Source organism: Moschus berezovskii, chromosome 13 (genome assembly GCF_049115385.1).
Source record: "Moschus berezovskii isolate FMDL1 chromosome 13, NW_MosBer_1.0, whole genome shotgun sequence".
Taxonomy (NCBI): Eukaryota; Metazoa; Chordata; class Mammalia; order Artiodactyla; family Moschidae; genus Moschus; species Moschus berezovskii.
The window spans coordinates 52,562,944-52,586,817 of NC_142472.1; positions in this window are offsets into that span (position 1 = coordinate 52,562,944).

Here is a 23,874-nt window from a genome sequence, read left to right on the forward strand (position 1 = left end):
ACACAAGACCTTTTCTGCATTTCATAATAATAAAATGCAAGCCAGCAACATGTTTTTGCTCCTCAAACACTTTATGTTGTATATCTAAAATGAAAACATCACAGAGGTAAAGAACTTTGTGCTGCAGATACATACAGGTCTTATAAACTGAAAACAAGATGTTAAAAAAGACAAGAGATTTGTTATTTTTTAGCCTAAAGAGCAGCAAGGGAGGCAGAAAATTCAAAGGAATTAGGAATCAGAGCTGTTAAACCAAGTAGAAGGAAAAAAAAATCAAAAGCCAAGGTTCTTCTTCCCAAAATATCCCTACAGGAAGCTCAGTGGAACAATTTTCCGTGGAAAACAGGAGGCATGTCTCATAAATAAAGAGCTGGGCAGGGCTGTGAGTCAAACAAGGAACCCGGATGGAGGCGGGGAGGCCTCCCGACTGGAAAAGCGGTGGGTGAAGGGTCCAAGGCCAAGATGCTGAATATTTATGTTCTTCTTATAAAATGTGTCTTTCATAGAGAAATTAGTCACATTCTACGTGTCCAAAGAGGCCCTCATACTAAGATTCTCTAACACAGTCCATCTCCCCTTGTCATCAGGCTGGTGTCCATGGAGACCAGTTCTCAGTTGGAAATGGGGGAGTCAGGCAGAGATGCTCTGCTGGGGAGTCCTAGCAACCCGCCTGGAACATTTGTTTCTCACATGGTGGATTGAAAGTACACACACACACACACACACACAAACTGCACCAATATGAAGAATTCTTACTGAGGTAAAGGTTCATTCTGAATTTAAATGTAAGATCATTTCCTAATGACAACCAAGGAACAAAAATATTAGCATCAAACTGTGCCACTGGGCCCCCAAAAGACGTTGGAAGCAGGCCTGGCCCTCCTGTCCTTCCACTGGGAGTTGTACAGAGAGCACAGACCCGAGGGGCCCTGAGACCCAGCACGGATGGGTCAGTGTGCCAAAGCCCAGCTCTGACTATAGCCATCAGGGCTCCTCACTGACCAGGCATGTTTCCATCCATTCGTGGGGAGAGGAGACAGTGGGGAAGAGAACATGGCACAGGGGACCCAGGGACCCAGAGATGCACGGTAGGGGCTGGACCGGGGTGAGGAGGTGGACCGGGCACTTGCTGTCAGCCCCCTCAGTGCCCCCAACTCTGGTCCTGGAGAACCAACCACCACAGGTTCATCCCCGTGATTCTGGAGGCGGTGCCCTGCTGCATCCAGTCCCAACCCTCGTCTCATCGCCTGCCCCTGAAGCTGCCCGCCTCTCTTAAGGTTCAGCTCAGAGATCTCCCCTTAAGGAGCCTCTTCTCTCCTCTCCTCGTCCCTGGACCCCCGACAGGGACCGTTCTCTCCTCAGGACTCCATGTATGCGGCCAGCGGACACAGCATTACTCACGACTTCCTTCTACTGACCCCCTTCCTAAAGTATAACATCTCCCTCCGTCTCTGGCATGTTCATGTACATCCTGGGACCCCCCCGAGTCCCACCTCCAGGAGCCCCCAGCAGGAAGCAAGGGGTGTGAACTGGAGCAAGAGCCTGTTGGTTGCACCTGGTGATGCTGGTCAGAGTCTGCACAGCTGAATGGGCAGCTGCAGCGGGAAGGGGACCAGGTAGGCTGCATGGAGGCCGCCCACGAGGGGTGTTGGTACCACAGGACAGGCTGCACCCGGAGTGCGTGGCACTGGGGGACCGTGACAGGTGTCAGCAGGGTCACAAGACAGAGCTGGCACAGGGGTGTGCAGGATGGGGTAGGGTGGGGTGGACAGGAACAGATTTGGGGCCTGAGGATCTTTCCATCTCTTCCAGGATGAGGTCATCCACCCACAATGTCAAGACGAAGACAGGCGGTCCTGATAACAGTAGACACAGCCCGTCCTCTGGACTGGAAATTACATCTGCGGGTCACGTCGGTTGCAGGGACCCTGCAACAAGGTGCGTGCTGTGTGGGAGAAGGCAGAGGAGAAGCTCTGGGGGTGGGGCCAGAGCGCGCCCCTCAGGTCATAACACTCGCTCTCACCAATATCAAGGAAATGCAGAGCAGAGGCTTTCCCACCACAACCCAGCTAGTCCCCAGCAGGTCAGACTATCAGGTGAGCTTAACTCACAAGCCCCCCACCTGGAAGACACTGGTGGGGAAAACCCTCAAGCACACAATTCAATGGCTTAGTTGAACAGTTAATGAGTACCGTGTTTCTAAATAACTGGAGGAAAATAATTTCAAATGCTAATATGATGGCATTAACCTGGCAGCTGTTAAAAATCCATTATGAAAATTTCATCAAAATTATTTGCGAAATTAAAAAAAAGCAAGTAGCACGTCTCTGAGAAGTGAGGAGGTCTCCCAGGACATCACAGAGGCACCAGTGCGGGAGGCTTCCCTCCAGATGTCGTGTCTGGGTAGTGCAAACCATTGCAGCTGAACATGGGCAGCACGTGGCTCTTGCCCGTGGATACGGAGGGTGGACCCAGCCCCGTGGCTTACAGACACCGATCCTCAACATGATGCAGATCCTGAATTTGGAGCTGGACAGGCGGTTTCATGTAACATCAGGAAAATACATCACCATCTCTGAATTTTTAAACCCCTGACACAGCACAGAAAACGACTTCACCTCATTGGGTTCTTGCCCGAGGCTGAGACCCACCCTGCTGCCCTGGGCCCCAGGCCCCCCTCATCCTTGCCCGGATGCTGCCTGATTCAGGGAGAGTGGCCTGGTGGTCCATAGTCAGAGCCTGCCTCCAGTGCTATGAATATAAGGCACCTTAACTGTCCTGCATGAGCGTCTTTGTTTCACGTCACTGTTCTCGTCTTATCACAAGGATGTTGATTTCTCAAGAGGACTGGTCCGGCAGGTAAACTGGGCTCCGGGAATCTGACCAGTCAGCATTATCAGGTTTCAAGGAACTGGAACACACTGAAGACTTTCATCTCTTTACCAACTGAGATCAGCTTTATATCTGTTTTCTAATATCTAGTATAGACAAGGAAACTTAAAAGAATTCCTTGTAAATTCACGGTATCTGACTTCTACAGATGGTTCAGAAAGAGTCTGAAAACACCTGCAAACAGATATAGGCAGATTCACCTCTAGTTGGCTTGTACGATACCTGCAGGTGTCTGTCAATGTTGGTTCCTTGGTAAAGGTAGTTTAGGAACTTTCTGCAGAATATCTACAAACGCAGGGCAGGTGCAGAGGCCTTTGTGATAAACAGAGCTTCCATACTCCCTTTAAAGCTATCTGGTTTTTTGTCTAGTATTTTGTCTAGTATTCTGAAGCGAGTCTCTTGGCAGATAAACACAGGAAGTCATGATACTGCTAAACTGCACTATAACAATATTGCATTTTTAGACCTTACTATGACTACCTGGAGAAGGCAATGGCAACCCGCTCCAGTACTCTTGCCTGGAAAATCCCAGGAACGGAGGAGCCTGGTGGGCTGCAGTCCATGGGGTTGCTAAGAGTCGGACACGACTGAGCAACTTCACTTTCACTTTTCACTTTCATGCATTGGAGAAGGAAATGGCAATCCACTCCAGTGTTCTTGCCTGGAAAATCCCAGGGACAGGGGAGCCTGTTGGTCTAACGTCTATGGGGTCGCACAGAGTCGGACACGACTGAAGCGACTTAACAGCAACAGCATGACTACCTACACTGTCTTGAGGATTACTCCTGCTCCTGCTATTGCTGTTTTATAGCAAAGGAAAAGCAATAACCAGAGAAGCAATATGTTTGTTTTTAGGCAGGAGGACCCTTGTTGGGGTTGACCTAAAAGGATCGGTAACCATTTCTGAACCCTAATACTGAATTTCTGTAGCAAAGACTTAATAGGCCTGTGTTTAGTCCATTATTATTGACTCTTAACTTGATTTCCTTTTCCTAGATCCTTCCAGTTTGTTTGGTTATTTTTTCCTTCCAGCATCTTAAGGTGAATTCTAGCCTGTATTTTTAAAATTTTGTCTAGAGTCAAGAAGGCATTAAAGGCTATTTCCTCTAAATACAACTTTCCCTGGATCCCATAGGTTTGGTGTAAGTTTCTTTAGTTTTAATGCTCACGAGATGACATGTAACTTCATCCTCAACTTCCTCTTTGCTCTCCAGCTACTTTCTGAGGGTGTGCCCTGATTCCTAAGTACTTTGATTGGATCTTTACACAGTTCATCTCATGTTATTGGATTTTGATGAAAGACCAAGTGCTCTAAAATCTCGACTTTCTTGAACTAGTTGAAACGTCCTTCTTCATCAAGTACCAAACTGGAAGGCAGATATGCTTACCACTAAAAACTGAATTTTACAAATTTTGAATGACAAAACACCTAAAGGAAAATGACATATTATGTATTTGTATGATACAAATTTCATATGTGTTAATACAAATTTGGAAAACTCAGCAGTGGCCACAGGACTGGAAAAGATCAGTTTTCATTCCAATCCCAAAGAAAGGCAATGCCAAAGAATGCTCTGACTACCACACAATTGCACTCATCTCACACGCTAGAAAAGAATGCTCAAAATTCTCCAAGCCAGGCTTCAGCAATATGTGAACTGTGAACTTCCAGATGTTCAAGCAGGTTTTAGAAAAGGCAGAGGCACCAGAGATCAAAATGCCAACATCCGTTGGATCATTGAAAAAGCAAGAGAGTTCCAAAAAAACATCTATTTCTGCTTTATTGACTATGCCAAAGCCTTTGACTGTGTGGATCACAATAAACTGTGGAAAATTCTGAAAGAGATGGGAATACCAGACCACCTGACCTGTCTCTTAAGAAACTGGTGTGCAGGTCAGGAAGCAACAGTTAGAACTGGACCTTGAACAAAAGAATGGTTCCAAATAGGAAAAGGAGTATGTGAAGGTTGTATATGGTCACCCTGCTTATTTAACTTATATGCAGAGTACATCATGAGGAACGCTGGGCTGGAGGAAGCACAACCTGGAATCAAGATTGCCGGGAGAAATATCAATAACCCCAGAGATGCAGATGACACCAGAAAGTGAAGAAGAACTAAAGAGCCTCTTGATGAAAGTGAAAGAAGAGAGTAAAAAAGTTGTCTTAAAACTCAATATTCAGAAACTAAGATCATGGCATCCGGTCCCATCACTTCATGGGAAATAGATGGGGAAACAGTGGAAACAGTGGCTGACTTTGTATTTTTGGGCTCCAAAATCACTGCAGATGGTGACTGCAGCCATGAAGTTAAAAGACGCTTACTCCTTGGAAGGAAAGTTATGACCAACCCAGACAGCATATAAAAAGCAGAGACATTACTTTGTCAACAAAGGTCCATCTAGTCAAGGCTATGGTTTTTCCAGTGGTCATGTATGGATGTGAGAGTTGGACTATAAAGAGGGCTGAGCACAAAAGAATGGATGCTTTTGAACTGTGGTGTTGGAGAAGACTCTTGAGAGTCCCTTGGACTGCCAAGAGATCCAACCAGTCCATCCTAAGGGAAATCAGTCCTGGGTGTTCATTGGAAGGACTGATGTTAAACCTGAAACTCCAGTATTTTGGCCACCTGATAAGCTGACTCATTTGAAAAGACCCTGATGTTGGGAAAGATTGAAGGCAGGAGGAAAAGGGGACGACAGAGGATGGGATGGTTAGATGGCATCACCAACTCAATGGACATGAGTTTGGGTGAACTCTAGGAGTTGGTGATGGACAGGGAGGCCTGGCATGCTGCGGTTCATGGGGTTGCAAAGAGTCGGACACAACTGAGCAATTGAACTGAACTAAACTGAATACATGAGATTGTGGATGTGTGCATCTTTGATTATTTAAAGTGTGCTATATCTACTAAACTGCAAAATAAGAATATTTATACTCATTCGTTATATTTGTGCTTTATTGAGTTCTGCTTATATTTCTAATAGCTTTTGCTTTATTTGTTAGGTCCCATCTGTTTAGGGTATCCAGGCACCTTACTTCATCTAAACAATCTGAGATAATGTTCAGTTCAGTTCAGTTCAGTCGCTCAGTTGTGTCTGACTCTTTGCGACCCCATGAATCACAGCACGCCAGGCCTCCCTGTCCATCACCAACTCCCGGAGTTCACTCAAACTCATGTCCACAGAGTCGGTGATGCCATCCAGCCATCTCATTCTCTGTCGTCCCCTTCTCCTCCCGCCCCCAACCTTTCCCAGCATCAGAGTCTTTTCCAGTGAGTCAACTCGTCGCATGAGGTGGCCAAAGTATTGCAGTTTCAGCTTTTGCATCAGTCCTTCCAATGAACACCCAGGATTGATCTCCTTTAGAATGGACCGGTTGGATCTTCTTGCAGTACAAGGAACTCTCAAGAGTCTTCTCCAACACCACAGTTCAAAAGCATCAATTCTTCGGCTATCAGCTTTCTTCACAGTCCAACTCTCACATCCATTCATGACCATGGGAAAAACCATAGCCTTGACTAGACGGACCTTTGTTGGCAAAGTAATGTCTCTGCTTTTTAATATACTATCTAGGTTGGTCATAACTTTCCTTCCAAGGAGTAAGCATCTTTTAATTTCATGGCTGCAATCAGTATCTGCCCCCAAAAATAAAGTCTGACACTGTTTCCACTGTTTTTCCATCTATTTCCCATGAAGTGATGGGACCAGATGCCATGATCTTCGTTTTCTGAATGTTGAGCTTCAAGCCAACCTTTTCACTCTCCTCTTTCACTTTCATCAAGAGGCTTTTGAGTTCCTCTTCACTTTCTGCCATAAGGGTAGTGTCATCTGCATATCTGAGGTTATTGATATTTCTCCCAGCAATCTTGATTCCAGCTTGTTCTTCTTCCAGCCCAGTGTTCCTCATGATGTACTCTGCATATAAGTTAAATAAGCAAGGTGACAATATACAGCCTTGACGTACTCCTTTTCCTATTTGGAACCAGTCTGTTGTTCCATGTCCAGTTCTGACTGTTGCTTCTTGACCTGCATACAGGTTTCTCAAGAGGCAGGTCAGGTGGTCTGGGATTCCCATCTCTTTCAGAATGTTCCACAGTTTATTGTGATCCACACAGTCAAAGGCTTTGGCATAGTCAATGAAGCAGAAATAGATGTTTTCCTGGAACTCTCTTGCTTTCTCCATAATCCAGCGGATGTTGGCAATTTGATCTCTGGTGCCTCTGCCTTTTCTAAAACCTGCTTGAACATCTGGAAGTTCACGATTCACATATTGCTGAAGCCTGGCTTGGAGAATTTTGAGCATGACTTTACTAGCGTGTGAGATGAGTGCAATTGTGCAGTAGTTTGAGCATTCTTTGGCATTGCCTTTCTTTGGGATTGGAATGAAGACTGACCTTTTCCAGTCTTGTGGCCCCTGCTGAGTTTTCCAAATTTGCTGGTATATTGAGTGCAGCACTTTCAGAGCATCATCTTTCAAGATTTGAAATAGTTCAACTGGAATTCCATCACCTCCACTAGCTTTGTTCTTAGTGATGCTTTCTAAGGCCCACTTGACTTCACATTCCAAGATGTCTGGCTCTAGGTCAGTGATCACATTATCGTGACTATCCTGGTCATGAAGATCTTTTTTGTACAGTTCTTCTGTGTATTCTTGCCACCTCTTCTTAATATCTTCTGCTTCTGTTAGGTCCATACCATTTCTGTCCTTTATCAAGCCCATCTTTGCATGAAATGTTCCCTTGGAATCTCTAATTTTCTTGAAGAGATCTCTTGTTTTTCCTATTCTGTTGTTTTCCTCTATTTCTTTGCATTGATCACTGAGGAAGGCTTTCTTATCTCTCCTTGCTATTCTTTGGAACTCTGCATTCAGATGCTTATATCTCTCCTTTTCTCCTTTGCTTTTTGCTTCTCTTCTTTTCACAGCTATTTGTAAGGCCTCCTCAGACAGAGATAATGTTAACAATGCATCAAATGCATTCGTCACCTGTGAAATGCAGGTTAAAAGCTTCATGAGCTGTCACTGCATAGCCATGTGGTGGGAACACCAAACTGAGAAAGCAGACCATGCCAAAGGTGACGAGGAGGAAGAGGAACCCACACTTATGTGGGGATGTAAACCGGCACAAGCACCTCGGAAAACTGGTAAGATTCAGTAACACTCAGCAATCTGCAGACCCTCAAGCCAGCAGCTGCACCCCAGGTGTTTGTCACATGGAAACACGTGCATACATTTATTGTAAGACACATACGAGAGTGCCTGCAGCCAATTTACTCATAACATCCCCAAATTGAAAGCCCAAACCTCCATCCTCAGCAGAACAGACACATACATCTGGTGTCGTGCGGTAGACATCTGTGCAGCCACAGGAACAGACAAACCATGCCCTACACACACCAGGCACGAGTCTCGCAAACATCCCGTCGGATGCAAGAAGCCATACACGCAAAAGAGCACTGTGCTCGCTTGTGTAAAATCCCCACAGAGGCAAAGCCAAGCTATAGTGTCGGAAGTCTGGACAGTGGATGGACACCATTCTAGGGTGGGAAGTGACCAGGAAGGGACAGGTGGGGACCTGGGGGCTGCTTCTTAGTCTCAGTGTTAGCACCTGGTGTGTTCAGTGTGTGAGAACCCCAGCGGCCGCCTGCACACATCTCACTTGAGCGCCTCTCTCTGTGTGCGATATATTCCATCAGACTCCAAGGAAATGTGCATCAAGTGCTGCACAGAGTAGCTCTTTACTTTTGCTATTGTTGTTAAATGGCCAGCACCACCCATGGAGAAGGCGTTATGATCCCATTTCACAGATCAGCCAGATGAGACTGAGTGGAGACCACACACTTTGATAGGGGTAGATCTCACAGAGGGGCGGCGGAGCTGGGGAGACTCTAGTTCCTTCAGTTCTTTCATCATCATGACCACACAATGATGAGGTGGCCTTGTTGAAGTCAACAGCCTGGACTGAGGACAAATATCAGGAACTCAGTGTGCAGATTATTTTTGTCTGCAGAGTGTAAAAATGGTCTTCCCTCAGAAATTTCAAATGAATTGCTTAGAGATGGTTCAAACTAACATTAAATGTACCATTAATTAAAGATACATCTAACTTCCCAACTTCCCTTCCACATTGGTTTTATTTAATTCCCCATTCTCATAAAGCCTGATATGGTTTATAGTTTCATTTTATACAATAAATTTCTTTCACAACAAGTTTTTACTCTTACAGTATCTGTACTGATAAAAAGAGTTTATTATGTGATCCACCCATTTCCATGTAATAATATTACAGCTTTATTGAAGGCACTTGTGTATTTATAGTAAATTAAACTCAGATCAAAAAATATTTATTCAAAATGTACTGCCTATTTTCACCCTGCCTATTCCCAAAAAGCTTTGGTACATAATAAAAGGTAACTATAAAATAAAGCTGAAACACATGATTTAAAACCTCACGGAAGGAGAGGAAATTAATTCAGGATAATACAAGGGCCAAGACTGAATATTAAATTCGGCTCTAAACATTCTGGAAGACAAGGACACAAATCTCCTAATCTGATTAAAGGAAATCGACCCATTATTCAAAGAAGACAACTTTCCAGATACAAGTTTCCAAGAGGCACATCAAAAGCATTGTACAAAAGGTTCGACAGTGAGTAATATGGAGATGAAAAGCAACATGAAGAAGTTTATTTTAGGAAGAAAATTTTACAAACAGCCTTGGATTTCACATTTAGAGAATGAGTTCTAAGGAAAACACAAAAGAAAACAAACAGAGATTGTGGATTTGACAAGGCGGCAGAGGCCCACGGGGCTGGCCCAGCAACGGCGGGGACAGCAGGTCTCACAGGCGTCACTCAGCAGTTGTGGGGCTAGGCAGCCCCATCCTGAGCCTCAGTTTCCCTACAGAGAAAAGCGAGAATAACACTCACCCTGCAACCTCAAATTAAAGACTTGGGGAAAAGCTCAACCATTATAAATTCATCATCTGACTTCTACCAGCACCATCAAATTGGGGGGAAAACCCACAACTCATGTTTCTAAGGTTGAGAAGCAGTTAACATCTGTCATTCTCCTTGCAACCTTTGTCTTGAGGGTGATGTCATTTGTTCCACTCACTGTCCTTTGCAGCTTTGTCAGGAAGGCGTTTATTAGGAAACATCAATGGATAATGAATCAGTGCAGACTTAAAACAATGCAACATTTCCTGCTGAGTGGTGCTCACCCAACGTTCTGTCCTTCCTTCCAGGACAGGACTATAACACAAAAATACCCCATTTGAAGTTGTGAGAGATGTAAAATGTGGAACCAAGTTCACGGAGGACTTTATCCTCCAGAAGAGCATGCTCCTCCAAGTTGACAACCATGGATTCCCACCTGGAAAATACCAGTGAATCAGACACTGTGTGTGCATGTGTGACATGTACGCATGTACCATGTTTTCACATGTGTGTGTGCATGTAACCCTCAAACACCAATCCAGAATCTGGGTGACAGAGGATTCTCTTCTCCCCCAAGCATCACCGACTCAATGGACATGAGTTTGAGTAAATTCAGGGAGATAGTGAAGGACAGGGAAGCCTGGTATGCTGCTGTCCACTGGGTCGCAAAGAGTCAGACACGACTTAGCAGTTGAACAACAAGACAAGAGGCTGCCTGAAACCTCCAAACTTCAGGGCCCATTGGGACAGGAGAAGTCAGTGCTGTGTTTGGTTTGATTTTTAAAAAGACATTATTTGAAAGCTGCTGAGACCACAGACCTTAGATGTTCTCATCACAAGAAAGAAAAATCTGTAACTCTGTGAGTTCACAGTAGGTTAGCCAAACTGGTAGTAATCGCCTCACACTCTATCAAACTAGTAAGCTCTAACCCTAAACTTATAGAGTATCATATGTCAACAACATCCCAATAACACTGGAGTGAAACCAAGGCTGACATTTCACCACCTAAACTTCCATACCACATCGTCTCTCTCATAGTGTCACTGCCAAAGCAAATGTCCACGTGGGTCAAGCTGAGAAGTAACACAGAGTCATCAAGTCAGACAGGGGGTTGGGGAGGAGGCCCAGCTGGGCTGGGACATCTCTGTGATGTCCAGTGACGAAGGACAGAACCACGGCAACACAGACAAACTGCACTTAGATTGAGTGAGTTTGTATGTCCCACAAAACTGAGCCACGACTGGCATCCTTAACCAATAGCCACGTGCAAAAGACTTCCCTATTGACTTACACCAGTTTAAATGTTTACACATATACACATATCCCATCAACTGTCACACTGCTGTGAAAGCTCTGAACTTGAATTTAACAAATAACAGAGGCTCAGTAGATAAAGAATCTACCTGCTAATGCAGGAGATGTGGGTTCATGCCTGGGTAGAGAAGACCCCATACAGAAGGAAATGGCAACCAACTCCAGGATTTCCAATGGAAATCCCATGGACAGAGGAGTCCGGCAGGCTACAGTCTATGGGGTCACAAAGAATCGATGTCAGTGAGCGACTAACACGCGCGTACACACACACACACACACACACACACACACGCACGCACACAAAACCAGCAGGATTTCCTAACCCAATCTCAGGTTTGTCTGTTTCCCATACTTGTAAACCTTTAGCCTATAAACTAGTTGATGAAACTGATACTGACTTTTTTGCTTAGTTTTATACAATGACATCTTTTACACCAAGGTCATTTAATCATGAGATTCTGATTCTGAGTTTAATTTGGACACAGGCATCATTGGTTATGTGGATCTGATGATGGTCAAGGTTTTCAACTGGGAAAACAAGAGTTAAAATGATGTGGGAAAGAAAGAAAGGAAGAAAAAAAGGAAGAGCAGAAAAAATATATAAAAAGATAAACAGCAAGGACCTATTGTACAGCACAGGAAACTATAGTCAATATCTTGTAATAACATATAATGGAAAAGAATCTGAAAAAGAATGCATATATATATATAAATATATATAGCTGAATTGCTTTGCTGTACATCTGTAAATCAACTATACCTCAATTTAAAAAAAGAAAAGAAAGAAAGGAGGGAGGAAACAAAACCAAAAGCTCTTTGTATCAAAAATTCAGGTCAAAATCCCTTTAAAAACCCAAGTAACCTGTATAACATTGAAATTGCCAGGAGACTATACAAAGAGGACATGTCACCTTTACGATGAGAATCAAGATTTCCCAATTTTCTGTGTGTTTCAGCACACTGAGGGTTGAACCAAGCTAAGTGGATGCACTTGAACCATCCAGGCTCCTTCCCCACCCCACAAGGTTCCTACAGGTAGAGCACAGGTTGCTCTATTTGTTGTTTCAAAGAAAAACCACTTTTGCTGCCCTTGTTTAAAAGCGGCTCTTCAGGGTCTGCCTGCACCTTACCCCACACCACCCTCTCTGCTCCCACCAGCACTCTGAAGGCTCCTGCCAGACCACAACTACAGGATTTCTGTTCATGCTGTGGGAGCAGTCCATGGAATCGAAGCAAGTTTCTCGTGACAATCACAGTCTCTGATCTTTAAAAGCAAGGGAGAGCTTTATAAAGGAATTATAATCAGTGGTTAACAGGAGCTGGAGAGATTTAAACTATTAATAGATTTAAAATTGAAGTGCCTTGAAGTCCTTATTTTCCCTTCAATTGGCAAAATTTGCACCCAGAACACAGAAATCCTAGCTGGACTCTCACCAGGGGACTTCCAATTGTTAACACTGAGCTTTGCCAAACTAGTCCAGCCCTGCTTCCGGCACTGCCTTCCCAGGACCCGATGCTGGGTTCACAGCGCCTTCAACACCAGCAAGCGGCGCCGATTCCTCCCCTCCGACCCCGTCCTGCTGGAGCACACAAAAGCGGAGTCTGCTGGCTTCTCTGCAGGGGGGTGTCATGAGTTTCCATCCCAAGCTTTAATTATTGCCTGTGTCCTCTTAAAAGAGCACAGACAGCCGTGGACAGACTTTGTTTCAAACCTTGACTCAGCCACCTAGCACGCGCGGGAGGTCTCAGAACCCCGCTGCTCAGAGCCACAGCTCCCTGGTTTGGAAGAAGAGTGCTAGTGTGTGTGCTCAGTCATGTCAGACTCTTTGTGACCCCATGGACCAGGCTCTTCTGTCCATGGGATTTCCCAGACAAGAATACTGGAGTGGGTTGCCATTTCCTTCTCCAGGGCATCTTCCTGACCCAGGGATCAAAGCCATGAATTCTGCACTGTCAGGCAGATTCTTTACCATTGAGCCACCAGGGAAGCCCCTTGGAAGTAGGGCTTGTGTTGTGTTGGTAAATACACCCCTGCCCTGTTCAGAGCCTGACGTGTCATGAGCAGGTTGTTTTCCTCCTCTGCCTGCTCCTGGACCAGCTCAGCTACAGCAGTGCCCCTTGCCATTTCATTTGCTGCCCAGTATCTCCGCAGGGTCTGAGTTTGGGGAATTGCTGCCCAGTGGGCTTAAGTGGAAGTTTAGGAGGGTCGGGGCTGAAGATGCCAGGGGGACCAAATGGTGCTTGTGGGGTCAAACACACAGCCTCTCCCAATGACTAGAAGGGGGCTTTCTCAGAGCAAATCCAGGAGGACAGCATTAATAGTTGCCAGGAAAACAAGTCCCAGCAGAAAAGACAAAGGACCAGGGCCAACAATGGAAACTGCCCCCAGTCCCAGGCATGGGAACAAACGCAACCTACTAGAAACAAACAAGAAATGCAGAACTGATGCATCCCTCGAGTGGACAGGGCAGCGAGATGCAAGAGGAGGGACCACCAGGAATGAGATGTAAGACACCCTGTTGAGAATAAACCAGAAAAGCTGCCTCTGGTGAGATGATAAAAAGAGACATCACTTTGCTGAGAAAGGTCCATATTGTCAAAGCTATGGTGTTTCCAGTGGTCATGAATGGATGTGAGAGTTGGACCATAAAAAAGGCTGAGCACCGAAAAATTGATGCTTTTGAAATGTGGTGTTGGAGAAGACTCTTGAGAGTCCCTTGGGTTGCAAGGAGATCCAACCAGTTCATCCTAAAGGAAATCAGTCCTGAATATTCATTGGAAGGACTGATGCTGAAGCCCCAGTACGTTGGCCACCTGATGCAAAGAGCTGACTCATTGGAAAAGACCCTGATGCTGGGAAAGATTGAAGTCAGGAGGAGAAAGGGCGACAGAGGGTGAGATGGTTGGATGGCATCACCAACTCAATGGACATGAGTTTGAGCAAACTCTAGGAGATAATGAATGACAAGGAAGCCTGGCGTGATGCCATCCACAGGGTCGTAAAGAGTAAGGAACAACTTAGCGATTGAACAGTAAGTCTAAGCACAAGTTCTTAAATGCAGATTTTGCACATTAAACTGTCCTAACCCCTTCTGTGTTTTCAGATCATTAAAAGTTGTGAATCAACTTCCATGTTGATGACACCATCTTGAGTTTCTACCTCTGATTCCTATGCCCACCTGGGGTTTCCTCCCTCCAGGAAGGAAGGAGAGGAGTGTTGACAAACCCCGCATTAAGAATAGCTGATGGAGGGATGGCGGGCAGCCCAGTGACAGCGGGCACAAAGGCAGGATTTAAACAATTGAGAGACTGTTTTCAGAGCCCTGGTGACATCACACACTGTGAACCTTTTATTCATCCTCTGCCCGGGATAGAGAAAGAAAGGGTCACTAATTACAGAGGTGGCAGATCAGGGAGCATTCGGGTTCTATAGCAGGGCCTGCCCTCTCCTTGTCTGTGATGGTGTAAACAATAACCTTTTTATTGTCTCTGATAAAGTGTGCATGAGAACAGGCAGGATGATAACAGAATCACCCCATTCCCTACCACATCACTAGGCTGCCTGTCTGGGCCGTTACCTGGATGGGCAGCAGCTGGTTCTCTGGATTTGTGGCTCACGTTTGCAGCCGAGGGTACAGTGACGTGCTGTGGGTGAGGCGCACAGATCTGACAGATCTGCTCAGTTTTTCAGTGTTGTGCTCTTTGATAATAACTGGGGCTTCCTAAGTCCCAGGGAGTCATGAATTAGATCAGAGGTTGGCAAACTCTGGCCTGAGGACCAAGTACAGCCACTGCCTGTTTTTGTTAACGAGACCTGAGCTTAGACACAGCCTCGCCTACTGTCTACCTGAGTCCCTCTTCTCTGGCTGTGTCCCTAGAACAACGGCGGATTGAGTAATGGCCACAGAGACCATACAAGCTGCACGAAGCCTAAGTGTTCCCTGTTAGCCCTTTACAGAAAGAGTTCTGTGAGCTCTTGCTTGCTTCTCAGCAGAAAGGAGGTGCCTAACTAACAACATGTCCTTCTTCCCTGGAGCTAGGGGCGTGTTTGCATAGGATGGACGGAGTCAAGGGGCAAATCAAGTATTCTCTTCCAAATATAGACCCCCTGGGATTGCAAAGACAAGATGACTGAAACTCCCACAGAAACACACAGCAGAGAAAACAACACCCACTGGTCCAGTCCAGGATAGAACTGCTTCTAGAGCTGAGGGTCCGCGAAGGATGGGACTGTGCGTAAGACCCTTCCTGACTGTGTGATAATAGATCTTGGGTTGAAAATTCTTGAATGACCAATCTGTTGAGAATCTAGCTTCAGTTCAGTTCAGTCGCTCAGTCGTGTCCGACTCTTAGCGACCACATGAACCACAGCACGCCAGGCCACCCTGTCCATCACCAACTCCCGGAGTTCACTCAAACTCATGTCCATCGAGTCGGCGATGCCATCCAGCCACCTCATTCTCTGTCGTCCCCATCTCCTCCTACCCCCAATCGCTCCCAGCATCAGAGTCTTTTCCAGTGAGTCAACTCGTCGCATGAGGTGGCCAAAGTATTGGAGTTTCAGCTTTAGCATAAGTCCTTCCAGTGAACACCCAGGATTGATCTCCTCTAGAATGGACTGGTTGGATCTCCTTGCAGTCCAAGGGACTCTCAAGAGTCTTCTCCACAGCACCACAGTTTAAAAGCATCAATTCTTCGGCAATCAGCTTTCTTCACAGTCCAACTCTCACATCCATACATGACCACGGGAAAAACCATAGCCTTGACTATACGGACCTTGGTTGGCAAAGTAATGTCTCTGCTTTTTAATATGCTATCTAGGCTGGTCATAACTTTCCTTCCAAGGAGTAAGCGTCTTTTAATTTCATGGCTGCAATCAGCATCCGCAGTGATTTTGGAGCCCAAAAAAATAAAGTCTGACACGGTTTCCACTGTTTCCCCATCTATTTCCCAAGAAGTGATGGGACCAGATGCCATGATCTTCGCTTTCTGAATGTTGAGCTTCAAGCCAACCTTTTCACTCTCCTCTTTCACTTTCATCAAGAGGCCTTTGAGTTCCTCTTCACTTTCTGCCATAAGGGTAGTGTCATCTGCATATCTGAGGTTATTGATATTTCTCCCGGCAATCTTGATTCCAGCTTGTGCTTCTTCCAGCCCAGCGTTCCTCATGATGTACTCTGCATATAAGTTAAATAAGCAGGGTGACAATATACAACCTTGATGTACTCCTTTTCCTATTTGGAACCAGTCTGTTGTTCCATGTCCAGTTCTAACTGTTGCTTCCTGACCTGCATACAGGTTTCTCAAGAGGCAGGTCAGGTGGTCTGGTATTCCCATCTCTTTCAGAATGTTCCACAGTTTATTGTGATCCACACAGTCAAAGGCCTTGGCATAGTCAATGAAGCAGAAATAGATGTTTTTCTGGAACTCTCTTGCTTTCTCCATAATCCAGCGGATGTTGGCAATTTGATCTCTGGTGCCTCTCCCTTTTCTAAAACCTGCTTGAACATCTGGAAGTTCACGGTTCATGTATTGCTGAAGCCTGGCTTGGAGAATTTTGAGCATGACTTTACTAGCGTGTGAGATGAGTGCAATTGTGCGGTAGTTTGAGCATTCTTTGGCATTCCCTTTCTTTGGGATTGGAATGAAGACTGACCTTTTCCAGTCCTGTGGCCATTGCTGAGTTTTCCAAATTTGCTGACATATTGAGTGCAGCACTTTCACAGCATCATCATTCAGGATTTGAAATAGCTCAACTGGAATTCCATCACCTCCACTAGCTTTGTTCGTCATGATTCTCTCTAAGGTCTACTTGACTTCACATTCCAAGATGTCTGGTTCCAGGTGAGTGATCATGCCATCGTGATTATCTTCGTCGTGAAGATCTTTTTTGTACAGTTCTTCTGTGTATTCTTGCCACCTCTTCTTAATATCTTCTGCTTCTGTTAGGTCCATACCATTTCTGTCCTTTATCGAGCCCATCTTTGCATGAAATGTTCCCTTGGATTCTCTAATTTTCTTGAAAAGATCTCTTGTTTTTCCTATTCTGTTGTTTTCCTCTATTTCTTTGCATTGATCGCTGAGGAAGGCTTTCTTATCTCTCCTTGCTAGTCTTTGGAACTCTGCATTCAGATGCTTATATCTTTCCTTTCCTCCTTTACTTTTCGCTTCTCTTCTTTTCACAGCTATTTGTAAGGCCTCCTCAGACAGCCATTTTGCTTTTTTGCATTTCTTTTCCATGGGGATGTTCTTGGTCCCTGTCTCCTGTACAAGGTCACGAACCTCCGTCCAGAATCTAGCTTAGTTGTCATTAAACTTTTTATGGGGGAAAGAGAGGGTCATACTTCTGAAAAATGAGATATACACAATCACGATTTTGTTTGCAACTTTGGGGGGCTCTTGGACTCCCAGAAGCCAATCCATGAGCCCCAGATTAAGAAACACTGATTAGGAACTTCCCTGGTGGTCCAGTGGCTAAGACTCTGCACTCTTAGTGCAGGAGTCCTGGGTTCAGTCTCTGGTCAGGGAATTAGATCCTGCATGCCATAACTGAGAGCCCACATGCCACAACTAAGACCTGGCACAGCCAAATAAATCAAAACAAACAAACAAGAATCACTGCTCAGTTTAATTTTTTTGCTAGTTGTGTGTAAAACAGAAAAAATATTTTCCCAAAAGCACTGGTCAAAGAGCCTGTTTCTAATTAGCTTAATTAACAATTAGCAAACTCCTGCTTGGCAACTACTTTAAAATTAACAGCATCTAATCAGTGCCAAATAAGTGGTGCAGACAACATTATCAGAATTGAGAGAAGAAAGAGATCATTGTTGTTAAGTAAGGTGAGGAGAACTCACAGAAATAATGTGATTTGTGTGAGATCTGAGAGCAGAGAAGTCTCAGGCAAGCAGAAAGGGGCAGAGGGTACGGAGGCTGACCTACAAACATACTCAAGGCTCAGCGAGTTCTGGGTCTTGGTTTCTTATGTGTGGGCCCCAAGCAGAGAAGAATCTAAAACATCCCTAAAAGGCATCATCTTAAAGAGACAACAGGTTTTAGACATCAGAGGAGATGGCTAGGCAGTAAACTATTCCAGGTCTCACATCTTGACTATCAGCACTATCAAGATTTGTGTTCATGCCAACAACCGACCTTGGGCAGATCAGGCTTCCATGGATCTTCGGCTTAATGCTCTGCTGTTACTTTCTTAAAATGTCCAATCATTTTAAAACAAAAGGACTGCGTTTTTATTTTGCAAGGGGCCCCACAAACTGTCTTCTTCTATTTCCTCTTATTGTTCAACTAAGACAACATATTGCAACAGATTCAGATGAAATACAAAAGATCTGAACGTCCAGCTGTGTTCTGCAGAGCCGGACATTAAAGGCGTCTGCAAAGCTTCAGAACAGTGACACACTCCTTACTTCTTTTCCTCTGTCTTGAAAAATATACTTAATTCTCATAAAGAATGTGTTATTTATGTTATGGAATTCTTACCATGCCTTTTAAATAAATTAATAAGTATTTTGAAAACATCTCAATTTTATTTGTTTAATGTGGTAAATATCAGTTGTCTAGCCCATTATAAACAAAAGCTCTTTGAAATCCTTGGTTTTTAAGAGCAGAAAGGGGTCCTGAGACCAACAGGCTTGAGAACCCCTGCCTCATAAGAATGGAATACACTCAGGAGCGTCCATCCTATTAGTCCTGTTTCTCTGGCATGTGTCTGCTCACGTCTGCTTCTTGTTCCTTCTAAGTTAGGCTGTGTGCCCAGAACTTCTGCCTGGAAGGTTCCCACTACTCTCTTCCAAGTCTCCATGGCCAGAGCTAAACCAGGTGGCTTAAGAAGATCACATTAGGAGAGCACACTGAACTGACGGAGCAGTGGCCAGCGTTCCAAACCACTTTCTCTCTCAGGACCTGTTAGAATGCACCATCAGCCCACAGTGAGCACTATAGCCTCTGACACAAGCATTTAGCATGGAATGATGAATCCATCCATTTTCATGTAGAGTTTGGTCTCCTATGTTATATTAGGTGATCCAGAGCAGAAAGGATAGTAGTTTTTTGTTTGTTTGTTTTACATTAAACTCCACCACTTGGCAGTAACTGTATCAAGAGGAGCAGACTAGCAGGCTTTGTAAAGAAGGTTCCCCTGGGTTTGAACTGAGAGAGATTATCATACTGCTGGACTTCTCAGCTGAGGGCTCTTCTTGACCAAGACCGTAACCCCAGAATTTCCCAGCATCGTTCCAGGAGTCTAAACAGTCTTTTAAACAGCTGCTGAGTGTCACTGGTCTCATGATTCCTTAAAGGAATGTGTCCGTGGGTGGGGGAAGTCACCGCCCATGAGCCTTCCTTAAATGTTGACGGCTGACTGTGGCGATGACAGAAACAGGATGGAATTCTCAGAATGTTGGTGTTAGTAAACAGTCCCCTCTTCCATAAACAAGGACTTGCTACAGCAAACCTAAGGCCTCCATCCTTCCGTTCAGGGAAAAGCCCACTCTTGATGGAAGGAAACGGGTAGTTCCCACAATTGCAGTTACCCAGGCTTCCAGGTCTCACCATATTTTTTTCAAATTGACGTATTGCTGCTTCACAATTCTGTGTTAGTTTCTACTGTACAGAAAAGTGAGTCAGCTCCAGGTATACATAGATCCCCTCTTTTGGGGATTTCCTTCCCATTCAGGTCACCACAGAGCACTGAGTAGAGTTTCCCAAGATATATAGTAGGTTCTCATTAGTTACCTGTTTTACACGTAGTATCAGCAGTGTATATATGTCAGTCCTAATCTCCCCATCCATCCCATCCTCTCTTCCCACCTTGGTATCCATATATTTGTTCTCTATGTGTGTGTCTCTATTCAAGTCCTGCAAATAGGTTCACCTGTACCTTTTTTCTAGATTCCACTAAATGCATTAATGTATGGTATTTGCTTTTCTCTTTCTGACTTATTTCACTCTGTATGAAATAAATCTAAGTCCATCATGTCTCTGAAAATGGCACAATTTCGTTCTTTTTATGGCTTACTTTAACGTTTCTCCTGGCGCTCACCTCCCAAGGCTCCACACAGGTGGAGCCATAGGACTCACCTGCCAAAAGGTGGATGGCAAGGCAGCCAGGGCAAAGGTGATTTTCACCAGAGCCACACCAGCAATATCCTAGACAGAGCTGCCCCTCACCAGGCACGAGATCAGGGACGCCAAGCACCCATAGCCCCTGGGCAGCCAAGGCCAGGGCCCCAGAGCCTTGCCAGCCCCTGAAACTGAGGCCAAATCGGCTGCTTTGCATCCACTTTCTCCTAAGCCCTCCTTCACATCAGGTCAAGTACAAAGTCAATTTACCAGCCTGAGCAGGAACCAGGAGGTTAGCAGAACATGTGGGACCAGGGAAGGCTCTAGGAAGACTTGTGCACACAGATCCCATCAGCATCCTCAGGAGTGGAAGGCAGTCTCCCGCCAGGACCTGAGGATCTGTCCCTCGACTCCTGGCGCCCTTTCGGCCCCATCAAAATACAAGAGTGAGCAGCAGCTTTCCAGCCTCTCAACTCCACTGCTTTGACTTTCGTCTCCATTAGATTTTGGAAATTCTATTTTCCGAGCAGTTTCTGTTAGATATGGTGGCTTCACACACCGTGCAGAGGCTGGGTGAGTGGTCCTGATCCCGGAGGGTCCAGTCCAACCTCCTGGGTGCATCCCCGAGTGACCTCCATCCCATACCTAAACCCGGGGGACCTTCTGTGGACCCACAGAGTTAAAGGCTTTTAAACAGTTAATTTGACGCCTACTTAGCTAGATGAAAATGTGACTTTCCCCTTTCTCTCCCATTAAATATTTTATTAAGTGAAACTTTGCAACTACCCAAATTGAGCCAAACCAATAAATGAGTCAAATACCTAACCCCGGCCAGAACTACATCAAATACCTCAGTGTTCCCAGTTTGGGTGACCCAGAAAACAAAGATGAAGCCTCAGATCTACTGACTCAACTGAGCTGCACTGAACTGAACCGCGAGGATGCGCAGCAGCCAGAACCTCAGCGACCCTCCAGGGCAGGGCTTCTGGATGGACCCAGCGTGTTCAAGTTTCCTCCTATTTGGGTCAAACTTAGCTCTCAAGTGTCAGGTTACTTTGGAGTTATTCTACTCCTGAACCAGACGCTCCCATGCTCCCCTGACTCTAGCGTCTTATTTGCAATCCCAAGCTTCCGCGTTTCCATCGTTACAGAAATAAGCCAGCAGGCTTCCCTTGGCCAGCCACCCTGTCAACAAACACAAAATGAAACCCAAGGTGTGTGTCATCGCTCCCTGGGAAACCGCTGGCAGAGGCAAAGGGGGCTGACTCCAGCCACACCCTCCTCTTGCCAGTGCCGTGTGAGTCAGTGTGAGAAGCCACACCCTGTGTACACAGCACACAGTGACTGTGGGTGAAAAGTGACCTAAACATGGAGCAGAGGGGCCCGGAGAAGCGGCTGCCCAAAGAGACGCTTGTCCGCACAGTGCTGAGAAGACCCTGGAGACCTGGAAGTCAGTTTCCCAAGGCCTGGAATGCTGCACACAGTGCAACAAGCGAAGAATGCTCCACACAGACATAAAAGAGAATTTTCTAGAGATGACTGAGATGATCAGGGCCCCAGGGCAGGTCACCATCTTAGCCATCTTTGCATCCATGGCACCTGGTGTGCTGATCATGTAGACACCTGACATGTGCTTATCACTTGTCCTTTCTGATTATTACAACATTAATTTTGTTGGATATTCCCCAGACTGGACAGAGGAGCCTGGAGGGCTGGAGTCCATGGGGTCGTAAAGTGTCACTTTCACGTTGCTTTACTTTCCACAGCCTGAAGACCATGTAATTACCTTCAGTTCAGTTCAGTCGCTCAGTTGTGTCCGACTCTTTGCGACCCCATGAATTCACCGCACGCCAGGCCTCCCTGTCCATCACCAACTCCTGGAATTCACTCAAACTCATGTTCATCGAGTCAGTGATGCCATCCAACCATCTCATCCTCTGTCATCCCCTTCTCCTCCTGCCCCCAATCCCTCCCAGCATCAGAGTCTTTTCCAGTGAGTCAACTCGTCGCATGAGGTGGCCAAAGTATTGGAGTTTCAGCTTTAGCATCAGTCCTTCCAATGAACACCCAGGACTGATCTTAGGTCAATTTTCCTTTTTCTGATTCCAAGTTCACCAAGCTGGTTACAGATGTGTCCTTCCACCCCACCCCCATCTTGCCATCTGAAAAATCCCTGGAGAGTGGATGCAGGGATTCTGGGCACTGAAAAGGACCACCCTCCACTGTAAGTCAATACATTTGTACTGGAATTCTGGCCTCTGAGATGTATCCATATGAATCAGTTCTCTAGAATCAGACTAGCTTCAGGTAAACTGATACGATCGAGTTTCTGAACCAGTAAAGCCAACAACAAGCTCCTGGTCTGCGCTAAATCTCTCCAGTGACCCCTGCGGCAGAAGGTAGCTGCTGTCTAAACCATGGGCCTCGCCTGGCTCCAGCACCACGACTGTCCACTGGAGGGCTTCCTGCCAGCAGCAGGTCTGACTGTGGCATAAATAAATAAGTAAATCACAACTAAATACATAACAAGCTTTAACACTTTGGCTACTTAGTACAGTGAAAGGTATTGAGCAATGGAAGCGCATGCAACAATGTGGGTGAACATGCAGGCTTTGGAGATCAGAAGAGCCAAGATCGTATCTGGGTTGCTAACTTCTGGATTTAAGCAAATTATTAAATGTTTCTGAATCTCGATTTTCTCTGTGAAGTTGAGGTAATAAGACTACCTATTTCGTTAGGTTTGAAGGGGATGATCTACACTGTACCTTCCACTGCTGGCCACAGAGTGGACAAGAGAACCTAAAAAGTCTCTCGCTACAGAACACCTAGGAATGCGAGAGTCGACATTTTTTAAATCATCTTTTGAAAGGCCTGGATGAGTAGCAAAAGAGTACAGCATTCCTGGGGGATCAGGAACGAAGCTGTAGGACAGATCCAGGGAAATGAGAGATTACCAACCGTTCACCTAGCCTCGAGGGCCTAAAGATTCAATCTCAGCAGAAGCCTGCGTGGTGGGGGTTAGTTTGGGTGAGAATCAGAGCGATCAAGAAAGGCAAGACATATAATAGGCTCTGCCCTTCAGAGAAATGTTAATAGGGAAACATAAACACCCCACAATCAGCAGGCGAAGGAAGCAATCACTTATCTTGGTTTGGCTTTCAGAGGAAGGAAAAAAAACTCCCGACCTGGGTCGTCAGATACAGCAAATAAAAACACAGGTGGCTGCAGATTTCCAGGGCAGTGATATTATTTCATGTGATAATGATAATGGTGGAGACACGATATTACACATTCATCAAAATCCAGAGAATGTGCAACACCAAGAACAAACCCTAATACACACCACGGATTTGGGGTGATACTGATGTATCAGTGCAGGGTCATTAATTGTAATAAATGTACCTCGGGTAGGGGGAGGCTGACGGTGGGGGAAACTGTGTGTTTGGGGAGGAAGGAAATGTAAGAAACCTGTTCTTAACAACTTTGCTGTGAACCCAAAGCTGCTCTAAAAATAAAGTTTAAATATATAGAAATAACAAGGTGCTCAGTTAAATTTCAGTTTTATATAAACAACACACTTTAGCTAAAAAAGGATGTGAAACTAAGGCACAGAGGAGTCAGTCACCAGAGCATAGTCCCAGAGCCAGAGAGAGGCT